Source organism: Acinonyx jubatus, chromosome B3, assembly GCF_027475565.1.
Source record: "Acinonyx jubatus isolate Ajub_Pintada_27869175 chromosome B3, VMU_Ajub_asm_v1.0, whole genome shotgun sequence".
Lineage (NCBI taxonomy): Eukaryota > Metazoa > Chordata > Mammalia > Carnivora > Felidae > Acinonyx > Acinonyx jubatus.
The window spans coordinates 109794366-109805730 of NC_069386.1; positions in this window are offsets into that span (position 1 = coordinate 109794366).

Sequence of the window (11365 nt, forward strand, 5' to 3'; positions counted from 1 at the left end):
AAGGACAAACACTTATTAGTATTCAAAAATGATACATTCTTATATTTTCTGTCTAATGTTTTTCTTGAAATCAGGAAGACAGAGCACAGGGGTCCTGTGACTGGGCCATCCATTAGACATGACTATCATCTTGTGGTTCCTGGAATCTCTCAGGGTCATGTCTTTTGCTTGGATACCAGATTTGTCAAATGAATAATGTGGTCCTTCTGCCCAAAGTACTTTTTACATCTTACCCACAATGACACTGGCACTTCATTATTTCAGAAATAGGAAACCACATGCCTTGGCCTTGCAGTTGTGAAATTAACACATATGGCCGTGATATTCTCTCTGCCAAGGTATAATCTCAACCAGGTAGTGACCAAATACAAGAATATTGCATGGAGTTAGGGTTGAGTAAGGGGAGAAGTGGCAGGTAGCAAAGAAGGGAAAAAGAAAGTCGAGATAATCTGGAAAAAAAAAAAGGAGTGGGTGTAGGGAGGGTGGGGTTGGTTAGGGATCAAATTCAAACCAGTTTATGTTAAGAGTGAATTATCTACAGTGGGGGAAGTTTGCCATCGCCTTTAAGAAGGCACTCATTCCTAAAGCCAGTCATAAATTTTCTTAAAAATTGGAAGAATGAGGTTGACATTTGTTGGGGACAATACTGGGGTGGTGTGTGGGCACCAGTGTCAGCTGATGGGGCAGTTCAGTGGCTCCCAGGTAAGCCAGCTAAGCTTGCATGCCCACTGCAACGAGGAGGTGAACCTGCCCCTCATGGATGCCTATAGAGCTCTCCTAAAAGATGCCACTTGAGAAATTTGCGTTCATTGGCTTGTCAGCATTTATTTTTAATTTTATTTTCAATAAATATTCATATCACAATCATTATCAAAGATTAGTCATAGAAATTAAAGTTTCTTTTTTAGTTACGTCCCCAATGTACCTTGTCAGCATTATGAAAATGAATGTTTTCTTGAAAATGGATTTTGGGAGGACAGGAAATGTCTCTGGGGGGAGGGGGGAAGCAGTAGAAATCTCTCCAGCCCGCTTGTAATGAGAGCTGACTCTCCCCACCTCCCCTTCCTCCCCTTCTTCCAGCTCGCCAGCAGCACTGAAGGGCCCACCCTGACTCTCCCTGTTTTCCCTACCTTGTTTTCTTTCTGCAAAAACATAAATCTGGTAATCTCAAATATCCCTTGACCTGCCAAGTTTGTATTATTTTTTGAAAGTCAAAGATTCTGAGCAGAAACAGATATCAAGCCTCCCCCTGGGCTTTCTTTTCCTTTCTACTCCTCCACTCTCTCCTGACCCTCAACCCCACCCTCTCCCCAAGAAGGACCAACAAAGCCCCCAGCTACCAAATGAGCCCTACATGAATTCAAATACCTACCTCAGCTGGAGGACTTTCTACATGAGTAGGGTCTGAACCGTCTGTTCAACCAGCCAAGGGCCGTGCTGTACTTACCATCTCTGATTTTACTTTGCATTAATCTAAATCATGAAATAAATCAGCTAGTGACAAACCTGGCCATGCCCCAAACATGGTGCTAGTGTAGGGCATCAGTTCCTGTCACTGGAGGCTCAGTGTCTCCCTGAGGCCATGTCTCTTTTCCCAGGGAATTGTTGACACACGTTTTTTCAGTGCCTCTTCAAGGGCTGCAGCCCAGTGTGGTTCACTGGGAAAGTGAAAATCTTATTCTTGAATTTCTCATTAATATTCCTCCTCATGTCCTCTCTTCCTCTGGGACAGCCCAGCAAGTCCTGGTTCAAGTGCAACTGGCCTCACTGTGCCAACACTTCCCTGATATGTTGTGATCCCAGAACTGACTTGAGTCAAGTTTGGTGATGACCTGAATCACATAAAGGCTGAATTATTCAGGAAGCTTCCCTCCTCACGTGCATAGGAAACTGAGGAGACGGTTGAAACTGAGGAACCATTGAAAGGAAGCAAAGACAATTCGCGAAGCCCTGTTTATTTTACTTAAGGCCCCCCTCTGGCAATGCCTGAAATTATGCTGCTTCCCTGTCCCCTCCCCAGCATGAAGGACTCACTGGGCAGCTGTGGTTTTAGAAGTCTTTCTGTGTGAACATCATTAAACTTCAGATTCCTCAGGGTAAAAGGCAAATGGGGAATGAGAGTTGCCTGCCTGGGAGATGCTGAGGTTAAACACTGAGCGATAAAGCCATTCACTGATTTCAAACTTCTCTTTGTTGTTTCTTTGGCTTTCACTCAAGACTTCTGTGTGTCCACTGCTGGGCAGTAGAAGGTGGGGATGTGGTGATGTGGTGGTGTGGGAATGCAGGGATTTGGAGTAGGTGAGCTGTGTGTGCGTGTGTGTGTGTGTGTGTGTGTGAAGTTTGAGGAAGTCATACAAGGTGGGTCATACAAGGTTGGCAGGCCCTAGCTTCTCTTTATTACAACCCCAGGACAATTTGAAGGATGTCACAAGGACCTATTGGTAGACAAAACTACCCCATAAGTCCTTCAGCATCTCTCTGTAGTGGGGTTTCAACATTTCCCTCTATGTAACAGGTCAAAGGGGGAAGACCAACACTGCTAAGCTGTGGTCTGGATGTCAGGCTGACTCGTGCCAGCATCATCAGCTTTGCAGGATAAGGGCTAGAATATCTTACTTATCCTGGACCCAAAGCTGCCTCCCAGTGTCTAAGGCAGTGATTCATGGAGGTACCAAGATTCACAACTGGGAAGGGGTATGGCAAGAAATTTCTTACTTATACCATTTACAATGGAATTTGCTGATGGTTTACTTAAAGAAGTGAAATGTTTTGCATATAATCCCTAGAATGTTGTCCCCCACACTGGCCCTCATTTGGCTATGCTTTCCTCCTTCGGAGTGAGAATGGTTGAGTTCCAACCACCATACCAGGCACACGATGCCTCTGAGCATCATCCATTGGGTAATGGGGGCTGCTGATCCAAGGCAGGCATTTCACCATTCCCCACGGAGGAAACTGAAAGCAAGAAGCAACAACAGGAATGATAAATGCAACCAGCCAGGCGAAGGCTGAATGGGTCTGTGGGATTCTGTCTCTGACACTGATCCTGACTGGTAAAGGCAGCATGAGGGGAGGGATCGGGGCTGTGTCTGGGCTCCTTTGGTGCTGTCCACTAGGGTGAGGATGGTGGAGCCAATAGAGTATTTGACACATAAACTCTCTGCTGGACTTTCACAACCAAGTCCATTTCCACTGTCCCTAGTCCCTTTTCTTCAACTTTTTCCCCAGGAAGAAGAAAGCAGAGGGAAACTCAACAATGTCCATTGCATTTCCCATCAGCCTAGGAGGAAGAACTTCCATGCAATTTTGTCCCTTCTGCACTGTGGCAAGTCTGACAGGTACCTCCCAGATCACCGGGCAAGTCCTTGGCGTTCCTCCACCCTCCTCTCTCCTCCCTCCAGTGGGCACGTGGTATTACTTTCGCTGTGATTAAGGCTTGGAAGCAGGTGTATTTTGGGTCGAATTTAAAAAACCCTAAAGAATTTCCATGGTGACACTGGTGACAATCATATACCAAGCTCATAAAAGCCATTTTGGTTTTTATTTGTATCACACACAAATTGTACATTTATATTTTAGCTCCAGACTTTATTTGCTCCGTGTCCGGAGAGAGAACTGGAAGGGACAGGGATGATAGACTGCCTCACCTACTCAAGAACTTCGAAATCTCTCACTAGATAAAAAGTGAATGAAGGATCCTTGACAGGTTCAAATCAACTATTTGGGATTTCTCCACTGGAGCAAATGAATTTGCAGTTTCATAACTTTCTTAGAATTCCCCCCTGTTACTCTATACTGTGATCCTTTCAACTATGAGCTTAGTCCTGGTATCTGTCATGCGTTTTAAATCTGACAGTGGCTTTTAATTAAACACTTGTTTATCATTCAGTTAATGGGCTAAGACTAATGATGAAGGGAAAAACAGGCTTTCAGTGATTTTCTCACCCATCATATGATACTTGAGAAAAATAATAAAGTGATTTACTCAAGGGTGAGTTAGTATAGATGCCATTTCCTCTATTTGTTCTCTTATATGATTTCTGGGATGATTTGGGACAGCCACTGTGCTTGGGTACATCAAGAAATTACTATAAATCTGTCTGGAGGAGCTCGGAGACATCCAACATCTCCCTCAAGCCAGAAGCTGCTGCTAGGTCTGGGCACGCAGCCATCTGCAGCGTGATCCTTGAAATTTGAGATGACAAATCTTCAGGGTCACCTTTCTTTCTTTTCTCTTTTTCAAGTGTGTGTGCTGGGAACTTTAGGCACATTCCTGTTAAATGCACACCGGTTAGCCTGATTCACATGGCCTCATTTCCTTTGTGCCTGTCTTCTCCACCCCTCTGCCTCAAATTTCTAAACACTGAGCAAGGTTTTGAGAGTTAGGAGTCGTGAGTTCTCTGCAGTGAAATATGAGACCCTGGGATAATCGCTCAGTCACTTGGTACCTCAGTTTTTTCCATCTAAAGAGCAGGGATAGTTATACTGTTCTCTGAACTATCAAAATGAAAGTATTGTGAAAATCAGTTATGGAGGTGGAGGTTTAAAAACGAAAGAAGAAACCAGGAGCCTCTGACTATCTGAGGATATACTTGGATGTACTTCCCTGACCCCTGGGCCAGAAGGTGGCACATGGATATAAGATGGATGGTTGGGATGTTCATGGTCATTATAATGGGATACATAGAAAATCCAATGACTCTCGGGCTTCTGGTGGGAACACCCACAGAAGCTGAGCTTGTAAATTGACCATCACAGCCATAAAAATGTTTCTAATCCTCCTTGCTTAATCCAAGCCACCAATCTCGAATATCCTCATTTGGTCTTGTAGGAGGGAAGTTCGAGATAAGATCTGATGCATCCTACAAGTAGACCACTTGCTTGCATTGGAAAGGAGAATCCGGTCTGAGCATTTTGAAGACTCCATATTGAGAACTCCTAAGTTGGTGGTCCTACAAGAGTCCATGGATAGAATTCAAAGGTTCTGTGAACTTAGATGGGAAAAAAATTACATCTTTATCTTCATGAAACTTTATCTGAAATTAAGTATTTTCTTCAAGTATAAATGGAGGCAATAAACCCCAATAGTATTGGCAGTACCTGTGTCTCTGTTACTATCAGAAATTGAAGATATTTTCATATGATATTGCTATTGCTGTGCATACCTTAAAATATTACACTGATAGCTGCTTTGAAATTGCCAAAGTTATTAGACCAGCTGTTAGCACTGGATGAGTTAATAAAGAAGCACATGTGCAACACTGCATCGCACATTTGATTAAAAATATTTTTCTATTTCAATATAATTTGTTTCCTTAGAAACTCTATGTATTTGACTTTGTGTATTTAAAAACACTATTCTGCGAAGGGGTCATTATTATTCTGTGAAGGGTAAGACTGCCTGCCCCAGAGTGTGTCTGATGCCTCCCAGGGCCTGAGGCAGCAGCTGTGAACAGGGGGCAGAGCCCAGGCGTCCCTTCTGAATTATGGTCAGAGAGCTTAGGGCCGTGCCCTGGGTTCACCTCTGTCTAGTTGTGGGGGCACTTAGCTTCTTGGAGTTTCCATTTCCTCCCTGTAAAAAGAAATAATAATTCCCCGTGTGTTTTGCACGGAGATCAAATGAAATAATAAGTATCGGGATGCTTTGTAAACTGTAGAGTGCTGTGGAAATGTTAGTTATTAATATTCAGTGGGGCCAGACACTTCTTTTACTTAGCATCAGACCAGTGATGAAAGGGAAATGGAAGAAAATAATCAGGGGGCCCGATGTTTTGTGTGCAAGACACTGGAGAAGAAAAGTACACGCGTGGCTTAAATTACAGAAATTTATACATAAGGTTAAGAATATAATGGAATCAGAGCTGGGTGAAAATCCCTGTTCTGCCGCATACTAGCTGAGTGTCTTTAGCAAATTATTCAAACTTTCTCAGTCTCAGTTTGCTTCTCTGAAAAATGGGGATAAGAGCTACTTAACAAGGTTACTGGTGAAGATTAAATAGCATTTATTCCTGTACCAGCATGTAGGACTCAAGATTTGCGTTTGCATGCTTTTCCAGACATGCTGTTTCCTAACAAGATAGGGCAAATGAGAGAAGTAGAAAGGGGCACAAGAAATGTCCATAGAATTTCCTCATGAGTTATGACTCCAGAAGCTTTATTTTTTCAACAGTGTGTTTTAGATGAGTTTTACCAAGGAAATTTGCAGTGTGCATCGATGAGCTTGACCTTCATTCTGGTGGGCTGCAGGGGGCACAGAGCTCACTTGGCGTCACCATAAATCTCACAACGCTCTAACCCATGCTGCTGTCCAGTATGTGGATATTTAATTTTGGATTAATTTAAACTGAGCAAAATTTAAAATTCCATTCCTTAGCTACACTAATCACATTTCTTTTTTTAATCTTTTTTTCTTTTCTTAAAAAAATTTTTTAGTGTTTGTTTATTTTTGAGAGAGAGACAGAGCGCGAGCAGGGGAGGGGCAGAGACAGGGAGACCCAGAATCCGAAGCAGGCTCCAGGCTCTGAGCTGTCAGCACAAAGCCCCACACGGGCCTCGAACTCATGAACCGCGATACCACGACCTGAGCTGAAGTCCGACGCGCAGCAGACTGAGCCACCCAGGTGCCCTGCACTCGTCCCATTTCAAGTGTTCGGTAGCCACACGTGGCTAGTGGCTGCCACAGAATGGCGGAACATTGCCATCACTGTGGAGAGTCTATTGGGCAGCACTGTGACTAGGAGCGAAAGGCTAAGTCTTCCCTAACAACACAGCCTAAACTGTGTAGGGTCATGGACATAAAATCTGGCAACAAGCAGCCTGGCGTACACCCTCCCGACTCCCTACTCCCACCCCGTCTGAAGCTTAGCAGGCCCCAGAAACGGGGATGGAAGGTACCTTCTAAAGACTTGTTTGCATGGAGCGTTGAGTGTCTCTAGTGTCCACCATACGGTGCCTCTGGACCTTACCACAATCCATAATGGATGGTCCGTCCACCTCTGTTCTTCCTTTCCTACTCCCTCTGCCCCATTTCTCACAAAGTCTGATTATTCTGGCGAGGTGCTGTGGTCCTATCCTCTGTGATCTCATCTACCTCCAGAGTTATCCAATTAGAATTTAAATTGGGAAAGGATTGTAGAAGTGGTGACTCCAGTGCAGTCTTCTCTTTGTCTGTATCACAGAAGAGCGGAGCCTCGCACCCACTTCCTTTGATATGGTAATGTCACTAATCTTATTTGCAAAAGTTCGTTCAACCAGTGGAATGGGAGTCACCAAACCAGCAGTCCTGATTTGATGGATTTCTCAGCAAAGTCAAGCGTGCATTCTGCCTCAGTTTCTCCTTTTTAGCAAGGGGATGTCACTTCTCACCACTCACCACCTTCCAAGCATCCGGGAGCATCATAAAAAGGAAGTGGTTTGTAAAATCACCCTTACCAACTAAGAAGCTAATTTACCATCTCTTTCGAGATTCTTTCTACCTTGCCTTCCTTTTCTCAACATATTCCTGGAAGGAATACTCTTCTCACCAGCTTGTCTGTTTTCCAAAACCAACCAACTAACTTCTATTTACATAGGAGGTATCTTTGTGGATTCAAGGTAAGGGTCACTGGAAAGGAGAGGTAAACTATAACCTAGGAAAATCTGTCACTGTCACCTCATACACAAGAAGATGCTTTAGTTAAGGTAATGCTAGCTGCTGGAAAAGATAAACCCCAACACAGCAGTGGTTGAACACAAAGGAAGCTTATTCTTCACTCACCCAAAGTCCCACCTGGTGTTTCATTAGAGGGTTTCCATGGTGAATTTTGCAAACACAAAAGCACTTCCTTTCGTGTCTCTACCTGCTAGTTCTTCTACAACCAGCCAGTGGATCGGGCAGCCAGAGCGAATACTGCGCAGAAGCTTGACGTGGGCCAGGCTGGAAGCAGCTCACAGCACTCTCTTTGCTGAATGTACTGTTTGAATCTGATCTGCCGCACGAGGACTTGGGACTGGCTATGATCAAGTCTGCCTTGGATCCACAATTTTCTTCCTCTGCCTACACCAGGGATGCGAGGGCCTATCAAGCCACCGCCCACCTCAGTGTCTTAGCTGGGCGAGGTTGGTCCGGGATTGTGACTGGATCTCCCACCTCCACTGGGGAATCCTGGCCAGAGAGGGTGCCAAGGGAGCCCTCATCCGTGGCCTGAGCACGGAGACCATCTCCCAGCTTTCCATTCCTCCGTTGATAGATTAGTCATTGGGACGTGTGAGCTTAGAGAGACACCTGTCCTCAGAGAGCTACAAGAATTCCCCCTGAAAACCGGTGAGCGACATCTTGGCCAGCCTAGAAGTACCTTCGGTAAGAGTGAGGGAGGGGGACCGTCATGTAGCTCTCTCAGCGCTCTGACACAAGTCCTCAAAGACTGTTCGTCCCATAGAACTGCAGTGGCAGATGTTTCAGATCAGCTAAGTTGCCCCTCCCCCTAGGATTCTCTCCAGCAGTCTCTCTCGGCTCAAGTCGGTGTCAGCTCAGGCAAGACAAACTAATTTTAATCCGAGGGCAAGTAAAAACACAATTTAGAAGGTAAATCTGTTTCCCCCAAAGCATACAGTTCTCTGTTCACTTGTGCGTTTTTTAAAGCATCTGTAAAGACAAAAGACATGCATTTGTCAATACAGAGACAGCTGCTCATTTGTTTGTGGAGTTTGCAATTAAATACCCAGCTTCTGCTGCCCAGTGTGATATATTTTGGAGGGCAGGCGAGAAAAGAAGAATTTTAACTCAAAGCAATGAGCAGAGAGGGAAGCAAAACCCTGAACAGGCCCCGAATGTTCTTTGAATAGAAATGTTGGCATGAAAGACCTAAGATCTAAATTGTCCCCCAAGGTGGGGCTGCTTTTTGCTCAATGTTATTTTAGCGCCTTCACATTCCCCCTCCCCCCCACCCCAAAGAAGCCAGCAGATGAAGATGGATGAGCTTTTCCAGTTGCCTAAATATTTAAAGCTATCAGCGGGCTCCTGCCTCTCCTGCAGGCCGTGGTTTAACTCTTCAGTTGCAGCTGGGCCAACATTTGTATAGACCAGACGCAGTGAAATGGCAGGGCTTGGTTACCAGAGCACAGGGGACTTGCCTGCCTGCCTCCCTCTTCTGGAGGGCAGGAAGCTCTTTAGTATGCCCTACTTAGCTTGCAATTCAGAGAAGTTCGCTCTGTTCCCAAGAAGGTACTCAGTCATGATAGATATGGTTAGAATGATAGCCCAGAGGCTGTGGGTTAGGAAAACACATTTATTAGAGAAGGCTGGAGACCGCAATAATTAAGTAACACAAATGAACGCAAGTTAATGCAATCTCAATCGCATTGTATATGTTCTGCTGCTTCCCTCCACCTCTCCCTGCAGCGGCCCAGGCTAGAGAAAGCATGGACAGGAAAGGAGCAGTTCTGGAAGTCGGGCCTCCCCCCAGTCTCCCCTGGAAAGTTAGTCTTGAAGGTGGAGGCAGCAAGGACCTGGATCTGCTATGTTCTGTCCCCAGACGCAGCCGGCAGATTTTGTGTAACTTTGGGCAGGACTTTCTATACCTCAGTTTCAAGGCTTGCCAGATCCAGAATCCTTATCCCTAGTAAATATATATATATATATATATATATATATATATATATATATACACACACACATATATACATATACATATATATATATATTTAAGTTTATTTATTTATTTTGAGAGAGAGAGTGCAAGCAGTGGAGAGGCAGAGAGAGAGGGAGAGAGAATCCCAAGCAGGCTCCGTGCCATCAGAGCAGAGCCCAATGTGGGGCTTGAACTCACGAACTGTGAGATCATGACCTGAGCCGAGATCAAGAGTCAGACACTTAACCAGCTGAGCCACCCAGATGCCCTTCCCTAGTATATTTTGAAGAACACAAAGCGATTGTTAAAAGAAGTATTTAAAAAATAGCACTAAAGATGACTGCAATGATATACTTACAGAGTTTTATCATCCACTTGGTCTCCATTTTAAAAATTTTTTGGAGTTTAGTTGACACACAAGGTTACATTCGTTTCAGGTGTACAACATTGTGATCGGACAGGTCTGTATGTTATGCTGTGCTTACCACAAGCATAGCTGCCATCCGTCACATACAACGTTATTATGATATCATTGATTATATTCCCTCTGTTGTGCCTTTTATCTCTGTGACTTCCTCATTCTGTAACTGGAAGCCTGTAATTCAGTGCTACACAAGACAGGCCAAGGAGGCACAGGCCTGCCCAAAGAGAGGTAAGATCTCTGCAGGGAGAGATCCAGGGGCTGAGGCCACATGGGGGGTGTGGCCAGCCCAGGGGACTAGGGAAGGCTTCTGGAAGGAGTGCTGGTTAGGCCCATCACCAGCTGTGTCTGACACAGAAGGAGGAAGTCCCTGGAGCAGGGGCCCATGCTTTGAGGGGACTGCAAAGACAAGAGTCCTGTTGGCTGAATTTTGGGGTCTTGGTAAGAGATGTTGGGGTGGAGAAGAGGATGGGAAATACTTCCTAAAGGAGGCACAAGTGATGTCCCCCGAAGCCAGAAGGGTGTGTGGGAGCTGGCCAGGTGGGGAGTGGGGCATGACTAAGGTCCTAGAGGGTCTAAGGAGAAGAGAGACAGTAGGGTGTTCAGGCACAGGCACAGTGCATGGGTGATAGGGCATGATGTGAGGCTGAAGGGGTGGGTGGGGACCAGGTGTCTCAGCTGTATTCAGGAGGCCATATTCAGTGAGTGGCATGTAATTCTGAGGGCATAGTCAGATTTCCCACTGCAGAAGAGCATGCTGGCAGCAGTATGGAGTATAAATAAATGAGGTCATGGGGTAGGGGGAGGCAGGGAGATCCCCAGGAGTCTGGGTGAGCCATGGTGTGAGTGATGAGGGCTGTGGCAGAGGCACGGAGGCAAGAACAAGAGGTTTCAGAGATAACCAGAAAGTAGGGTGGGAAAGAGTGTGGCACCCGGGGTGATTGCTGGGAGCCCCACATTTGTGCATAGTGGTAAGAGCAGCGGGGCTGAGGAAGGAGACTCGGCGAGGTCTGGTCCTGCCACAGCTCAGGTCCACTTTGACCTTCACCCTCACCCAGGGTCACGGGGGAAGGCTTCTCCACAAGGGGAATGACTGCTGCTCCCTGTTTGCCTGTTGTCCTCCTCCCTGTCCTTACCTCACTGCCCACCTTGGTTCTCAGGGTCCAGTACTCACCATTGAGGTGTTTTTTTTTTTTTTTTCATTTTTATTCACTTATTCTGAGAGAGAGAGACAGAACACGAGCAGGGGAGGGCAGACAGAGAGGGAGAGAGAGAGAATCCCAAGTAGGCTCTGCACTGTCAGCACAGAGCCTGATGGGGGCCTCGACCCCACGAA